Here is a 15625-nt window from a genome sequence, read left to right as displayed (position 1 = left end):
CCCCCCCAGTTCTTTTTTAAACTATTCTAATCTACAGGAGAATCAACTTCTAGTTTTAATGATGGGTGAAAACTTACTTAGAAGCAGTTTATGTTTTACCCAAAATACCCGAAACTGCAAGGAAGTCTGTAAGATTTTTTTTTTTTTTTCAGTTTCTATTATTTTATGTGACCATCTCTTTGTCTGGATCAGTACATAAGGCAATGGACGAAGATGTGCTGACAGCCAGTTTTTCATAGCTGGTTCCTTGACGTGTTTGGAAGACTGAGCTGTGAGGGCATTCCTTCCTTGGTTGGGCAGTTGTCTGTTTTTATTGTTTTCGTTTCTACCTGAGCAGTAACTCCCCTAATCTGTATTTCACTGGCTCTAGATGAATGCCTGTTCTGCAGACAGAATGCGATGGCTGGTTGTACACTGATAACCCAGTGTATGTGGATTGAAATGTGAGTGGTGGAAGGAGGGGCAGGGAATATCCCCAGCTCTACATTTTGGTTTTGTTTGAAAGTAGAATTTAATCAGTGGCAATTGCTGAATGGCCAAAGGTGGTAAAACTGGGCTAGTGCAAGGAGTGCTTGTAGCAGCCCCTATGCTAAATTACTTAACATTTTAAATTAGAAAGACTTTGGCAGATCTTATTGAAGACATGGTCTACTTCTGTTTGCAATGTTCCCCAAATTGAAGTCTAACAGCACGGAACTAGATAAGTAGCTTTTCTTTGTTAAATTATTCCACTTGCACTGCTGAAGAGTAGAGTCTTTCAGCTTCCCAGGAAGATGCTGGTAACCACTCAAAGTTGTAATCAAACACATGAATGTGTGAACACTGACTACCTAGTTTCAGTAGTTGAGGTTGTCTTCTCAGGACAGCATGGGCTAATAAACTGGACTAGAATATTTCCATGCCAAATACTGTATTGCAAATCCCGTACGAGTTATCAGCAGCATTTTTCACTCCTCTTCATTGTCACATGCTGGCATACTGATATTTTGGGGACAAGAAGAGACAAAATGTAGAAAGATTTGCATGTTCATCATTATGGATAGTCAGGCATCAGCTGGCAAGTTTAAAAGTTGCTTTGGAATCTGCATCTCAAAAAAAGGGTTTTTTATAGTGTCAGATATTTTGGGTTTTCATTTACCATTATAGATAGATGAGGCTGAAAACCTTTAAGTAAGCTTTTCTCTAAATGTAATACCTCTGAGTATTTGTCACTGGTTTGGAATATCATACTAAACTACATTGGAGAGAGAGAATCCTCAGTGGGATTAATCAAAATTCTATTTACAGTGTAGTGACAGTTAGATTGGAAATGTTTGTAAGGGGGAAAGGTATCATGCACTAAGACTGTCTTAAGTGTTTAATACAATTATACTTTTAATGTGCTCTGTGTTGCTGATCAGGCTCCTTTCCTTCTAAGATGCCAAATACCCTCCTTTCCCTGTACTCGTGAAATCCAACTGAACCAGAGGTATAGATTCAGACTGGGATCCTCCTGCTGTCCCTGAGAGGCAGGAACACAGAGCTGTACAGCTGTTAGGCCGGTTCTGTGTAGCAAGTGCTGTGTTCCAAGTAGGCTGTTCTCCCTGTTCCCCCATTCAGTTAGACCCCGGTTATTTATTGTCTTATATTTCAAATTAGTGGAAGTCGTCTCTGCTTAGCTGTAATTTGAAGGTGCCTGAGGATATGAAACTTAGCACAGTGCTGAAACCATGTCATCTTGGTCTGACACCAGCTGTAACACTTAATTTCCTCAGTAATAAACCCAAGTAAAAGCACTGCCTGCCATGAAAGCAGCAGATAATAGCTATCATCACAGAAGGATTCAGAGTAAGACATAGTTTTAAATATGTAGATCTGTTACTTGAATTAAATAAAATTTGTATTTTTGGCAGCTCTTTGAAATACACAGTTTATACACAGAAATATCTAAGGAATAGTTGGACAACAGTCTTGAGACTAATAAAAAGATCTTTCTGTAATTACTTAGGTCTGAAAGGCTCTCTAAAGATGTGAAGAAAGGGTGTGTTTTTGTTTTAGCATTAAAATTTTGTCTTGGCATAAAAGCTACATAAGGAGAAAGTAAGGGATTTTCAGGGACTGTGGTTTTGGTGCAGAATTGTCATTTCTAGTAGCTGATCCCTTGGAAGAACTTCAGCATGTTTTAATGACGGACAGACCATGTTCTTTCTGCAAAGAAATCCATTTCCATATCACATGGCATCATAACGTTATATTGTCTGCAGTTCCAGGAATGATACCGCTGTTAGAATTACCATTCCATAGGCCTTATTTGACTCTAAAGCAGAAATGTATATTTTTTCATATGCCAAGCATATTGAGGTTACTGACAGTTGGGGTAGGTACAGAAACGGTTTTAAAATGCCAAATTCTGTAATGCTGGAACATATCCCAGTTCTGGGTTACAAAGCAACATGGATTTATTGGTGGTCAAAAAGAGGTGGAACTAAAATTAGAATTAAGGGCAATGCTGTTCAATACTGAGCTTTGGCGTCAGCATTGGAGAGGTTACTAGGAGAGGAGTGCTGATGATATCTCACACATACCGCTTTAGACTCTGCAGCGTGTTCAAAGTCCAACCATACATTGATTGGCAAGTGAAGAAAGTGACTTGTCACATTAATTTACAAAACCAATTTCCTAGAAGTGAGGAAGTAAATAAGTAATAAAATAGCATGTGAAAAGAAAAAAAATCACTGTCCTAGTTAAGTGACAGAGCTTCCCTGGGGGGGGGAAAAAAAAGCCACCTCAGGAAGACTGATTTTAGGCTTTCAAATCCAAATCATTCCAGCCCATCTTCTTTACTAGCAACATTTCTCCTAATGAAAAATTTTCCTAGCATTATTTTTCAGTTTCTGGTTAAGGCTGTACTTTAATCCCATTCAGAGGGTAATGGGCTCCTGTTTATTTGAAGTCCAGCACTGAGGTTTAGGCCTGTCCTGTCCAAGACAAATCTGGTTTGGGAACCTACTCACCCTCTGTTACTTCCCAGTACTGAGATGAACGTGAGGAGTAGGAGGCATGAATGTGTTGTCTCATATTTCTAACATAAAAGCCATACTCAGAAGCCTCAAACTGATCTGTGTGTGCACATAGTCATCCATGCTATAAGAGCCTTCTTAGGAAGAAGGTTGCCCTGTACTGACACTGTCACTGTGTACAGAGGCTAAACGGTAGTGCCATCAGTCCATTGCAGAAAAACATATACCCATATTTAATTTTGCTACGTGTTTGCTAAAATATGTATATTAGTGTCTGATAAGTTATTTTTATCACTGGCTTTATAGCTTGATGACCCAGTGCTTTCAGAGTTTTCTCCTGATGGGAGGAGAGATTGCAATCTGCACAAATAGCAGGAACTGTAATAACCTAACATCCCCATTTGTGCTGCCAAGAATCACAATGCAGTGAACAGAGCTGTATCTGAAACTATAGTATGAAATGCTGTAGAGCAAATTTCAGTTTAGGTCTTTGTTCTTCTCTGTTCAACTCTGCAGGTTGACAGTGCCTGTTGTAGTTCCTTGTTATTCCTTCAGTCTTTGAAGGCATATGAAGGCATATATTCCAAGTAACACTTGGAAACAAGAAAGTAAGCATTTCACTAACTGCATCCTAAGAAAACTAAAATATAAAAGCTGCTCAGATAAAGCATTGTTAGCATGTCTAGGACTTTCCAGTCTGGAACAACAGAAATCTAGCAAACACGGATCTGACCATGGTTTGAATCTGAACCACTTCTCTGAGTTGTAGACTTGATCCTTGGCCCTTTCTGCTATTGTGTTTTGATGGATTACTCTCACTTCTACTCATGCTTCAAGAGGGTACCATTGGATTGAATTCTGCTTTTTTTCTCATGAATCATCACTACTTCTTCTTCCTAATATCTCAGTTTGAGAATTTGGATGCTTCACCTTAAAAGACCATCCTTTTCTTTGTCCCTTGTACTAATTTTTCCTCAGGCTGCCTGCCTCTGAGGCTTATACTGGCACCACTGTGTAACATGTAGTGATGCTTTTCAGAAGACACATCAGATCTTTGCCCTGCAAAACCAAGGGGTCAAAGCTGTTTGTTGGTTTGTTTTGGTTTTTTTTTGTTTTGTTTTGTTTTTTTTTCTTTTTCAGTATCTAACAAAGAATTGTCTTTGTGTAATCTGAATTTCACATACTGGCAGTGTTGGTGAAAGTGATTTTAAAAGGTCAAATGTTGCAAAGAGGAAAAGGTATGTGCTAAAGAAACAAAATCCAAAGAGCTGTCATGGGGAGACACCCTGAAGGTTATACCATAGATGAGATTGTGATCATTTGTAACTGTGAAGGGTGAAAAATATCTTTCCATTTACCAGCAAAGCAAAAATCAACAGTAGTCTGCAGTGGATGAGATGTAGCTTGTTTATTAAAATGGCTGTGGATGCCTCAACATGTATGCATACTGACAGCGTGGCCAAAGGATTTAGTAGTAGAGCTGGCATCTTTTCAGGTGCTGGGACAGGTTATTTCAATACAGTATTGGGAACAGGCATCCCAGAGAGCCGTGATACCTCTGGGGGGAAACTGTGCTCCAAAGAGCACACACAAGCTGCACCTGTGACTGCAGGTTCCTTGTGGTGTCATTCTCAAAAGAGCGTCGAAGGGTTTGTAACTGTGTGGGAATGCTGTCCATCTGCATGTGGTGGGCGAATTCCACTCTGGGTCCCTGCGGGAAGGATGCGCGAGTGCTCACTGCCGTGTCTGGGCCGGTGACACAGGGCTGAACCACCCCTGTTTTCAGGGCAGCTGATTCTGTCAGAGTTCAGTGATGAAGATATCAGTGCCAACACATCACTGATACTTAGCGAAATAATGCTGCTGATTGCCACCCAGATACAATCCCTGCCTATTAGAGCAGCTTTAGGTTTTATCAGGCTGGTTTTCTTTTGAGAGTACTTGCTGTTGAAGCTGACTGGCTTCTATAAGAGGTGGAGACACTTGCAGGGGCTGGTTCAGTCTTTCATGGGATTACTGAAGTTTGTGTATTCTGCTACTGATGTGCTCCTAGAAAGACCTACTTTAAAGCAACCTGCTACAAAGACACATAACACATAGTGAACACTTCCTTTTGGCACAAAGTTACTTCCTCCTCATTCACAGAAGCTTATTTTCCAGAGAGTATTTTTATTGATCTTTTTTCTCCTCTTCTTCTTCTTAAGGCTGCTGTAGTCAGTGATTTTATTCTAAAGCTTAGATTACTTCTGAGAGTAGCTCAGTAACAGCATGATTCATCATATTAGAATATATAAACGATAGAACCCTCTGCTGCTGTGTATATGACAAATACAATTTTTAAAAATGAAAAGGATCTGGTGAACTATGAATTTTGCTTTAGTGTTATCAATTCAGTAGTTGAAACATGCAGTACTTTTTTGCATTCCTGTTTATGTTATGGTGAATGTACAGCTGCCAAAGTCAATGGGCTGTTTATAGCCGTAAGGGAGCAACACACAATACTGATCACAATCTGCACTATTGGTAAATAGTCTACAGTTGCCTACCAGGCAGGCTGGTTGTAGCCTGTACCCTACTGGAGGGCAGCGTGGAGACCTTGTTCATCGCAATAGTGGCATATGATTAAGCCAGCAGTGCAGAAGGGACCCGACTTTCCTCTCCAACCTGCCTGTCCTAGATTTGGCAAAAATGGATAAACCAGAGGTTCCAAATCAGCTAGGTAGTTCCTCTCTGGCACCAGTGGTTGCGTCTTGTGAATGTGACTCAGTGACAAAACAGGGATGGCAGCTGATACCCATCCCATCTGTCAGCTATCCCAAGCAAATTTTTGCTTTCTCTAAGCACTCACTTGCAACACTTAATCAGAGCAAACAGAGTTGTGCTGGTGTTTGGAGGAGACACAGGTCTTGACCACTTCATCTTCCTAAAGCTCGAAGGGCCTTAGCTGAAAAGTAGATGGCCAGGTTTGCTACTGTATTTGAGATTGAATGGTGAAGGAGGAAAATATGAATTGGAGGAAAAACTTACTTGATAAGAACTGGTGCATTTTTGCCTCTCAGATGCTTGAATAAATGTGCTTGAACATAAAAACAAACTTCATTTTCCTGTAATACTCTAAAATACATTTTTGTATATGTAAAAATAAAATTTTAGGAGAAGTAATGCTTTTTATCTTTATAAAAAGACAGGGAAAACTCAATCCAGTTTGATCTGTGTCATCCCTTTAAAATTCTCTTGAATATTTCCAGATTACTGAAAGTGTCTTAGTTTCTGAAGCCTTCCAGTGACACGAACTCCTGCTTCCTCTTTTCTTGATACATGATAGTAACAGGCAAGTCTTGATCAATATCTAACAAGTCATAAACAATGAGTAGGGTTTTCTTGTTTTGGTTACAAGAGATATTTGGAAATTAAGAATGTTGTTAGAAGTTGAGTTACCTTTGTTTGGTTTTTGGTTGGTTTTGTATTTGTAACAGGAATTTTAATCTATGTACTACAATTGCCTTTATCTGCTACTAATACATTTTGAAGGTATTTAGCTAAAAGTTCTTTCTAAACATAAATATACAGTGCTTAAGTTGCTGACTCAGTAATGTCAGCTTTAATGTGTCTATGTTGTCACAGTGTCGAAGACTCTAGAGAAGTTTAAGCATTTCAAGGTAGTCACCAATGAATTGTCCCTGTCTCCCCACAGTGGAACTCTTCATACTGGTTTCCAACCCCCTCAGAAAGCCTTATGCACTAGACCTTGTTATCAGTTCTGACTTTCCTGATAGCCTGACTGCTTTCTCTTGAAGAAGAAAGAAAACTGCCTTCCAGTCCTGCAACTGTTGTGGCTGCTTTAGATTTTTTTATATAATTTGCTTTTTCTTTTAAAATAGCATGTTGTATTTTGTACAGCACATAGGATTTTTGCCTAGCGATTCTGATTTCAGTTTTGATGTGTAAATTTCCAGAGTATTCACAGCCATTTTGGTTGGCTCTAGGCAAGTGCAAAGTTGATAGAGTTTTATGAGGTTTTGAAAACCTCAGAGTTTTGGAGCAGTCGCAAAGCAAGGAAGATGTGTGCAACTTGTTGTCATAGTGCTGGAGATAAAGCTAACAAATCAAACCAGGGCCTTCCAGTCCTTAGTAGTGCAAAGGCATTTCTGAAATATTGGATTTACATACCACTTAAAACTGACCAGAGAAAAGGAATGTCCTTTTCAGGTCTGTTCCTAGGCAGTGGTCTCACATACTGACAGCATTAGGGCCCCAGCATTTCCTTCAGGCTCAGCATCTGCTCAGTTTGCTTGGCTAATGTGTGGTCAATTTTATGTTTAATTCCCTGCAGAGCTACCCGTTCCAACCGCTGCTGTGTCCTTCCCGTGGATGCTTCCCGCTGCTGTGTATCAGGGTAGGTAGGACTGAGAGCTAAAGGAACATGCTAATCACTTAGTGGGATCAGCACCTGGTGATGAGATGGCGTACTACAAACACTGGTCTAACAAATCTGCCTTCAGATCATTTGCTCAGAGCAGATTTTTGTCTCAGTGAACTAGATACATATTTCACTTGAAACAGTCATGTTATTAATACATTAACAAGGGTGGGGCTTCTGTTACAACAGACAGAAACCCTCAGGCAGATGCTCCTCTTCCACTGACATATGACAATGAACTGTACTCATATCTTGTACAAGTCTTTCAAGAGTGTTTGTTTTATTTGGAGAGAGAAGCATATAAAAAGGTTGTGATGTGGAGGTGATTGTGCAAATATTTTTTTCCGTTCCTTCTGTCACTGACTTCAGATGGAGTATGGGTCAACAAATTATGCTTCCCCGACCTTCATCATGTCAATATTGATCAAAGAATGAATCTGGAAAAACGTTTATCTCATGTTGATTTTGAAAAATGGCTTGTGGCTTTGAAGCATAAGCTTCTAAATGCTGTGACGAAATACAGATGGGGATTTTCATGTCCTCCATGCTTCCAAAAGATTGCTAGATTCCCAGTATACTTGCATCATGGAATCTGGTCTAAAAGAAAAGTAGGAGGCTCACATGCTGTTGAAGTATTATGAGAGTTGTTATCCAACTAGCTCATTAACATCCAATCCAAAGAGAAGGCAGTAAAACTCCTATTTATAAGTAATATTCCTGTAGAAAAGTGTTGTTTGTAGCACTATGAGATAATTACAGTCACTGAAAACCCCAGCAATACAGGAACACTTAGCTTGAGAAAGGAAGCATTAAGTAGCTTAACACTTTCAAGCTATCAGGAGAATAGTAACCCAGCCTTGTGTAGAGTGAGCCTTGAAGACAGAGTATCTGAGTTTGGTACATATGGGTAGTGAGTCATATACCATAAAATGGTTCTGCATTAGCGATCTGCAGATAATGTAGATTTCTGTCCCATGAAGAAATGTGTAGATAATAAAGGAACACATCAGTAAACTCAAGGCTGTTTCGTGAGTCTGAAGTTACAATTTCAATGCTTCCTTAAATGTGTGTGTGGGAAGTCATCTTATAATGAAATCACAGTCCTGGTGGCTAATAATGCTTTTGAATTTCATGCTTTGAAGTGAAGAGATGCTACCATGAACAGGGGACAGTGGAAGTGTAAGTATGAAAGAGATATGAGAGTTGTCAACGTTTATGTGATTGCTTAGAATTTCAGTATAAAAAGCAATCACAGCAAAAGTTTCCTTTCCAAGCACCTGCCTTTTCAGGATTTGATACCGTTTTCATTTAAATCCATTTACATGTGGAAGTGTTGAACAGACAGAATGTATGCTTTGCTCTTAGAGCTTCCTTCCAGTTTTATTGATAGGTGTAGGGCTTTAAATTTTGTGGAGTGCTTTTTTCTCAGCTACAAAATTTGATTTTGTGATGAAGATCAACATTCTCATCAAAAGGAATGGGTAACATTGGCTAATTTAGGAAAACAGTGGTGTTTTCTAGTGGGGTGGTCTCCCACAGGAGTCGCCGTGTCCTTGCATTATGTAGATAAGTCAGAAGAGAAGCCAGTCCAGACAAAACAGTCTTCTCCTTTACCACACAAGGACAAGCAAATGTGGATGTTCACAGAACTAGCTGTACCAAGAGAGAAGAAACACAAACTTGTGGAGCAGTAACAGGAGTAGTGAGAAAAATAAGCTGAGAATGTGATTTAGCAAACAGGAGGTGTAGAGTTGGCAACAAAATATGAAGAGAGGTCAAAAAGGATTAAAGAAAAACTCCAGTATTAATGAAGATTGGGGGGAAATTGCTGCTAATACAATTTCTGCTGCAGTTGGGAGGAGAGCTTGTATCAGCTCCAGCCCCTCGACCTCTCTCGTATTGAGGTGCCCAAACCTGGACACAACCCTCCAGGTGTGGCCTCACCAGTGCAGAGCAAGGTGTGGGCCATTTATTTGGTGGAATTGGCCTTTTAGTTATCGTTTCCTTGTACCCAGTATAGAAGACTGTCAAAGCTTGATATTAATCTAAGGATGAAGCTTACAGTGGAAATGTAGAAAACTAGTAGCAAAATTACTAGTGATTATCTCGGTGCATGTGTGTTCAAGTTGCATTAATGCATCAAAACTGAATCTTTTAGTAAACCAGTATGGAAAATCTACAGATGACAGAAGAGTCTCCCCCCACCCTCCAGACTTCATGCTGATTGTAAGTGGATAAGATAACCCGTGCCTGCAACTTACTGCTGCACAGTACTGTGAATGGCTGTTACTGTCCCCCAGCAATGCTGTGACAGTGCCTGGGAAGCTCAACTAATGCTGTTGAGACCAGAAGTCTGGCAGAAGAAATATCTTTTTAAAAACAAACAAAAAACCCCAAACCCCACCAAAAAAAAAAAAAAAAAAAAAAAAACCAAACAAAAAAAACACCAACCAAAAAGAAAAACAACAAAACAACTTACAGAAACTGGGAAATGGAAATAAAGCAAAAACATTGCAATGGGAGAGAATTTGGACTCTCCTTAGAAGTGTTTCCAAATAATATAGTTTGCAATTATAACACTCCTTCAAATTTAATCTTTTTTTATCTGTAGATTGTCTGATTTCTTGAGATACTAAATAGATACCACAACTTACTTTTTCACACAGAAATGAAACGAGTCAAGTTGTGACTGTCATACCAATGCCATGCTGTTTGAAAATGTCTTTTGGGTGTCTCCCTGGGCTTTTAAGGATCAGTCCTGTAATGCTTCTTTTTTGTCACCTAAGCATTGGCATCTTTGTTCTGATTATACAAGTCCTGTGTGTTGTACTATTTTAGTAAGATTTTTCAGCATTTGTTTCACTTGTTAAAGGTAACAAAGCTCTGTATCCCTCAGGAAGAGGATTAATAGGTAACTGTTCTCAACACAAAGTGAATTAAGCCTGTCAAACCTACCGATTAACCTGGACGGTCCAGCTACTGAGTTTCAGCTATGGGCTATATTTATCCATGACTGAAACGTCGTATGGTTGATGTGAGTCCTCGTTAATGTTGGAAACTCATAGTGTAGTATGGCCATTCATTCCACATGCATTTTTGTAAGCTTCCATAGGGACCATACTTCTGTTTGTATATATGTGTGTTTATCTGTGTACATAAATAGATGTTTACATAACAGAATTATGATGTATTTTTTCATGTAGAACTGCATACTCTGGTCTAAACAGGTTTTAGGGAACCCTAAAAGCTAATTTACTCGAGCCATTTATGGGCTGTAATGATAGTTGTGGTGTCCTGATGACTATTGCACCTCTGCAGAAAATGGGAGTTGAACATATTGATATATGACTGGGGTATGAGATGGAATCTCATGTTACACCTGAAAATCTTTTCCTTGGTTTGTATTTATAAATCAGCCCAAATGGGCTTGTAAAACATCTAGAGGTGGCTCACTGGCTAAGGTGGCTAAGGAGCCTAATGCTGCTCAAAAAAGTTATTGCTTCCTTTTGTTTTTCTAGAAGTCCAGTCCTATATCAAAGCAGCATGGTTCTGTTATCTCTTCTGTTCTCTCTTTTCTGAAATGTGTACCTTTATCAGAATAGGAGTTCTGCATCTGTTGCAATACACTATTTGAACTTCTTGTGCATACTGTAGCTTAAAAGGTATCAGGTTAATTGTGCACAAGGTAGCGTGTTGTACCAGAATTATATAAAAGTTTCCTTGAACTTTAAAAATACAGATGTTTATACAGATGAATTAGGGATGTTTAGCATGTTCACTCATAGAATATGTGTGAGAGTATTTCTGCAAGTATGTCTCTGGGTCATGTTCAAACTTTTCATGGAGATGATCTATTTGTTTTTGAAGTTTGTGAAATTGAGATGTAATTCTTTTAAGTGATAACTGGGAATGTGGAAATTTCACATATTAGAAAAAAAAAATGCAGCTCCATGCCTGTGCTTTGAGTCTCTGCCCTCCATTCTCAGCATCAGCGCAGCTTTTTTGAAGTTGGCACATATGGGGTTTGATGCTTTGGTCTTCTAGTAACAATTCTCTATTCTCCATATTCAAGGATGTAATAGTCATTCAGAATGTCAGGAGTATTATAAAACACTTGTATTCATAAAAATAATTCTGGCAGATTTATGGGTATATTTGCATGACTAAGATGAAGTCTGTACATAAGAATTTAGTTCCTACCTTGCTGATCTGAGGAATGGTTCTGGGGTGATAGAAAAATAAGAGGTAGGAAAGAGAATTAATTTCAAAAGCAATTCAGTTTATTCCTGCCCCTCCCGTTCCCCTACATGGGGCTGTTGGTAAGTTCGGTTACTTCCAAATTTAAAATGTCAGTCTCATCAGGTATTTTTCCCTGACTAAAGATGGTTGCCCAGAAAAAAGTCACTTTATGTTTCCACATCTTTTCTTAGAGGTGGTTGGTTTACTTGCAGGATGAGTAAAAATGGCAACATTATTTGGCTGATCGTGTATGCTGCCTTAAGTGTAATACCAAGACTGCCTATTTTTCTCAGGGCTCCATGCCCTGGGGTTTTTTATGCGTTGTATGGGTGTGTATGTACTAAGCTGGAGGGGCGACCAGGATGGGGACACCCATCTTTTGAGTGATCTTCTCTAAACTGCAGCTCTCATCTCAGCCTTAGTTGTGTTTCAAACCTTTCAGGCTTCTGTGGCACTGTTGTTTGTGTCTTTATTTTAACCATTAGACAGGGAATAAATGAAAAGAGTTGTCTTCTGAAAGACAAAAATACTGCTCTAGCACTATCAGACTTGGTATGATTTTATGCAGACATGAAGTGCTCAAATTTCCAGAAATTTTTGTTTGCATAATATCCTTAAGGAGGAAGAAATCCTGATGTTGTCTCTTCCCTTTTTATGTATGTTTTCTCCTTTTCCTGCTGTACACCTGTCTTTCCCCTCCACCCCATTTTGTTCTTGGTGGGTTTATTTCGGTTTTATTCATTCATCTACTTTAAGTCATAAAGCCAAATGGATTTTCTTTGATTCCTGATGGTTCTTAAACACTGTGCTATGGCAAACACAACAGCTGATTACACATTTTCCACATCTGTAATTTTTATGCCAATTGCCTATATAAAAAAAGATGTCATCCAGACTTCTTAACAATAAAAGTTAAATAGAAAAGATGTCTGGATCTTAAAGTTTGATTGCTTCAACAAATGTAGAACCCAATGCAAATACTTGTGAAGCTAGCAAAAAATAGCACACATGAAAAGACTGTCATGTAAATAATTATAACATAAAACAAAATGTCCCTGATGCTTTTTAAAAATTTTTTGTCTCGTTAGGGTGAGCTTGTCATAACCTCTAAGGAGGCTTTAGATTTCTAATGCGGTGTGGTTGCTTGCCAAATATTTATACAACCATTGTATCTAATGTGGTAGCATTTATACGCAGTAGATGCAGAGTTCATTCTATCAACTAGTGTAACAAATTCAAAGTACAGGAGGTGAGTAATTAAAAGCTGGGGTGTATACTTTTCTTACTCATGGACATTTATGCTAGAGGCAGTGTTAGTATTTCAAGTCAATCACCAGTCCCAGTAGCATGTTTGTAGAGCTAAGAATGCACCAAGTTGTGCTTTTTTGTTTCTTAGTACGAGGAGATGGCCATACTCTAAAGGAATTGGCAGGAAAGAAGCACAATAAAAGAGCTTTTGCCTACACTTAGGTTTATTTTTTTCCCCAGTGGGCCATATCCAGCATGGTTTGGAAAAAAAAAATGGAGAAAAAAATTGCAGTATCAGCTATACTTTTTACACTGCTTTATAGCGCATGATGTGAAAACATGAAGGTCAGTGCTCCCATACCTCTAAAATATTTTCCAATTTGTAATCACATGTATGAAGTATATTTATTTATAGGCAGAAACACATCTTACTTATTGGAGACCTCATGCTCCTTTTGTAAGGGTCTGTAGAAACAATGCTTGTATCTTGCTTACACTGTGATATTTCTTTTTTCCCTTGTGTATCAGCCTGTAAGATGAAATTCTGAGTTACTAGAGATGAGTAAAAACACTGCATGCAGTGTACTATTAATAGGGTTGTAAGTGACTTTGCGGCCATGTGTTGGTGCTTTCGTTAAAAGATTATATATAGTACCTTGAGGTTAATATGTTCTTTGTCTTTTGGTGTCTAGTTATGATGGATGTTGAGCTAGGTCAAGGGTCCAAAGTTCCAACACATGTACCCAACAGAGTGGTGAAGATAGCTATTAAATTAAATTCCTTATTCTTTACCTTTCCTGATTACTCTTGTAAATGGCATTCCAGGAAGCTGTATGTATTCGAGGCATGTCCAGGACACATCAGATAGTTTGCATTCAGCCATGTGCACCACAGGTTGGTTTCTGTTCAGTTTATTCTCAATCTTTTATCTTCATGCACAGAAAGCCTGCTAAGGAATATTCATATTGCCTGGCTTGCATTTAAGTAAACACTTCAGCCTCATTACTTTCATTCAGTTGATTTAAATACTTGAAGTTACTGATAGATTCTGAATTACTTATGTTCAGTTATATGGAAGCTTTAGTGAAATTTCATAGAACTGGAGTTCTATAAAAGGACGGCACTAACTGAAGCAATTTGTTGTTGTTAAAGAAATGGTGTCTTATGCAAAATATCAAATGTGGCAAGGAACCGATACCTTTTAGATGACCCAACAGCCTTGGCTTATTGCCCTGAGTTTCTGTGCATTCAGTGAAAGGGAGATTATTTATATTTTTAGATGACAGTCCAGGTCCTGAGCATGACAAAGGTGATGCAGGATTTTGTGCGCTGGGCAGAGATGCCTTCTGGGATACTTGACAGTCCATCAATGTTCAGAGCCTCAAACCCAGACATAAAGACATCTTGTAGCGGCTCACAGGCTTTGAACATTATATGGTTTGGTTGTCCTTTGTGCTAGCTTTCATGTCTTCAGTTAATCTCCTCAGAAGTGCAAATATTAGCTGAAGTGAACTATGGTGCTGTCTCTTTTCCTGACTGCAAGGGCCCTGGCACATCATGTAGTGTCATTTCTGGGCAGTGGTCCTCAGTGTCATTTCTGGGCAGTGGTGCTATCCACATGCTGCCCTTCTCCCGTGAGGGCCCCACGGAGGAACGCCGCCACTGGCAGGCAGCCTTCTTTCACCTGCACATGCCTCGCCTTGGAAATCTTTCTTCTGCTTAATCCAGCTGTGTCTGGCCGATCCCGTAGTGTTGGTACACTGGCTAGGAGAAAGCGAGGGCAAGCTGCTCTCTGTCAGTCTGCCTGTGTGTAGTACCTTTATCTCTGAGTTCTGTACTTTGAATCTTTAACAGAATAGTTGTACATGCTTTGCTGAAGGCGGCCTTTGAGATAGGATCAGATTTCCCCCAGACTCAATCACTGCAGTCAGCAGAGCAATTGCAAGCAGATATTTATGGAAGAGGAGCTATGGCTCCCTAACAGTGTTAGGAGGCAGCATGCAGGTTAATAGGGACTTCTAACCCTATGGGTTAAATATTGAATGAGGGAAAACAGCACTTTGTTTTCCTCTACATGAATAGAAATGCTGATCAGTACAGGCACAATAAAATGGTAAGAACCCAATAAAATAACAGTATATTTCTAAAACATGAATCGTGATACACATACTAATGTGGCAGAAACCTGGGACGTCCTACTACCTAAATTTCAGTGAATGCTCATTATAAATTTCAGTGAATAAATGTTTTCTGCTGGCAGATGGGAGTCTGCTGCTTACCACAGTTGCAGCATGTCCTTAGGCAATTTTGAGATTGATAATGGGTTAAAGGTCATTTTCCAAAGAAAGAAAACAAGGTAGGGCTGTTGCAGATGAAAGTATTGACACAGTAATGATTTAGTAACTATAACCTAGATTTATTAATAACTAACAACAATTTGTCAATACAAAATAACTCGGAAAGAAAAGCGACTTAATTCAGATTCTAAAATGACAAGATTTGTTCTAACTTACTTAACGGGACCTTAATTTATACGTATATGTAGGTATGCATACACAAACCAGACATAATAAAAGAGACAAAGGTATTTGGATTCAGTAAAATGAACACAAAAGCAACAAACACACAGAGGAACAAGGGCAAGGGTACGTACCCACACCCCCCCAATAAGTAGGGAAAGAAGAGGTGAAATAGAAGCTAGCTCAAAGAAAATTTCCCT

At 39.1% G+C, this 15625-nt stretch overlaps 1 protein-coding gene across 4 annotated transcripts in view; it reads left to right on the top strand.

Moving 5' to 3' along the window:
- The window catches only part of IQSEC1 (IQ motif and Sec7 domain 1), a 273968-nt gene that overhangs the window by 45516 nt on the left and 212827 nt on the right, over nucleotides 1–15625 (top strand). Inside the window, exon 1 of one of the 4 annotated variants that reach the window (XM_026857673.1) lies at nucleotides 7340–7395. The exons of 2 other annotated variants lie outside the window; for them this stretch is intronic. The gene's annotated coding sequence lies outside the window, so the exon portion shown is untranslated. Of the gene's footprint in view, nucleotides 1–7339; nucleotides 7396–15625 lie in introns of those variants that run through there. One more of the 4 variants, XM_026857676.1, reaches the window with a different exon arrangement.

The sequence above is a fragment of the Athene cunicularia genome (genome assembly GCF_003259725.1).
Source record: "Athene cunicularia isolate RWA chromosome 12 unlocalized genomic scaffold, athCun1 chr12_part1, whole genome shotgun sequence".
Lineage (NCBI taxonomy): Eukaryota > Metazoa > Chordata > Aves > Strigiformes > Strigidae > Athene > Athene cunicularia.
Note: the sequence above shows the minus strand (reverse complement) of the source record. Positions and strands in the feature narration are given on the sequence as shown.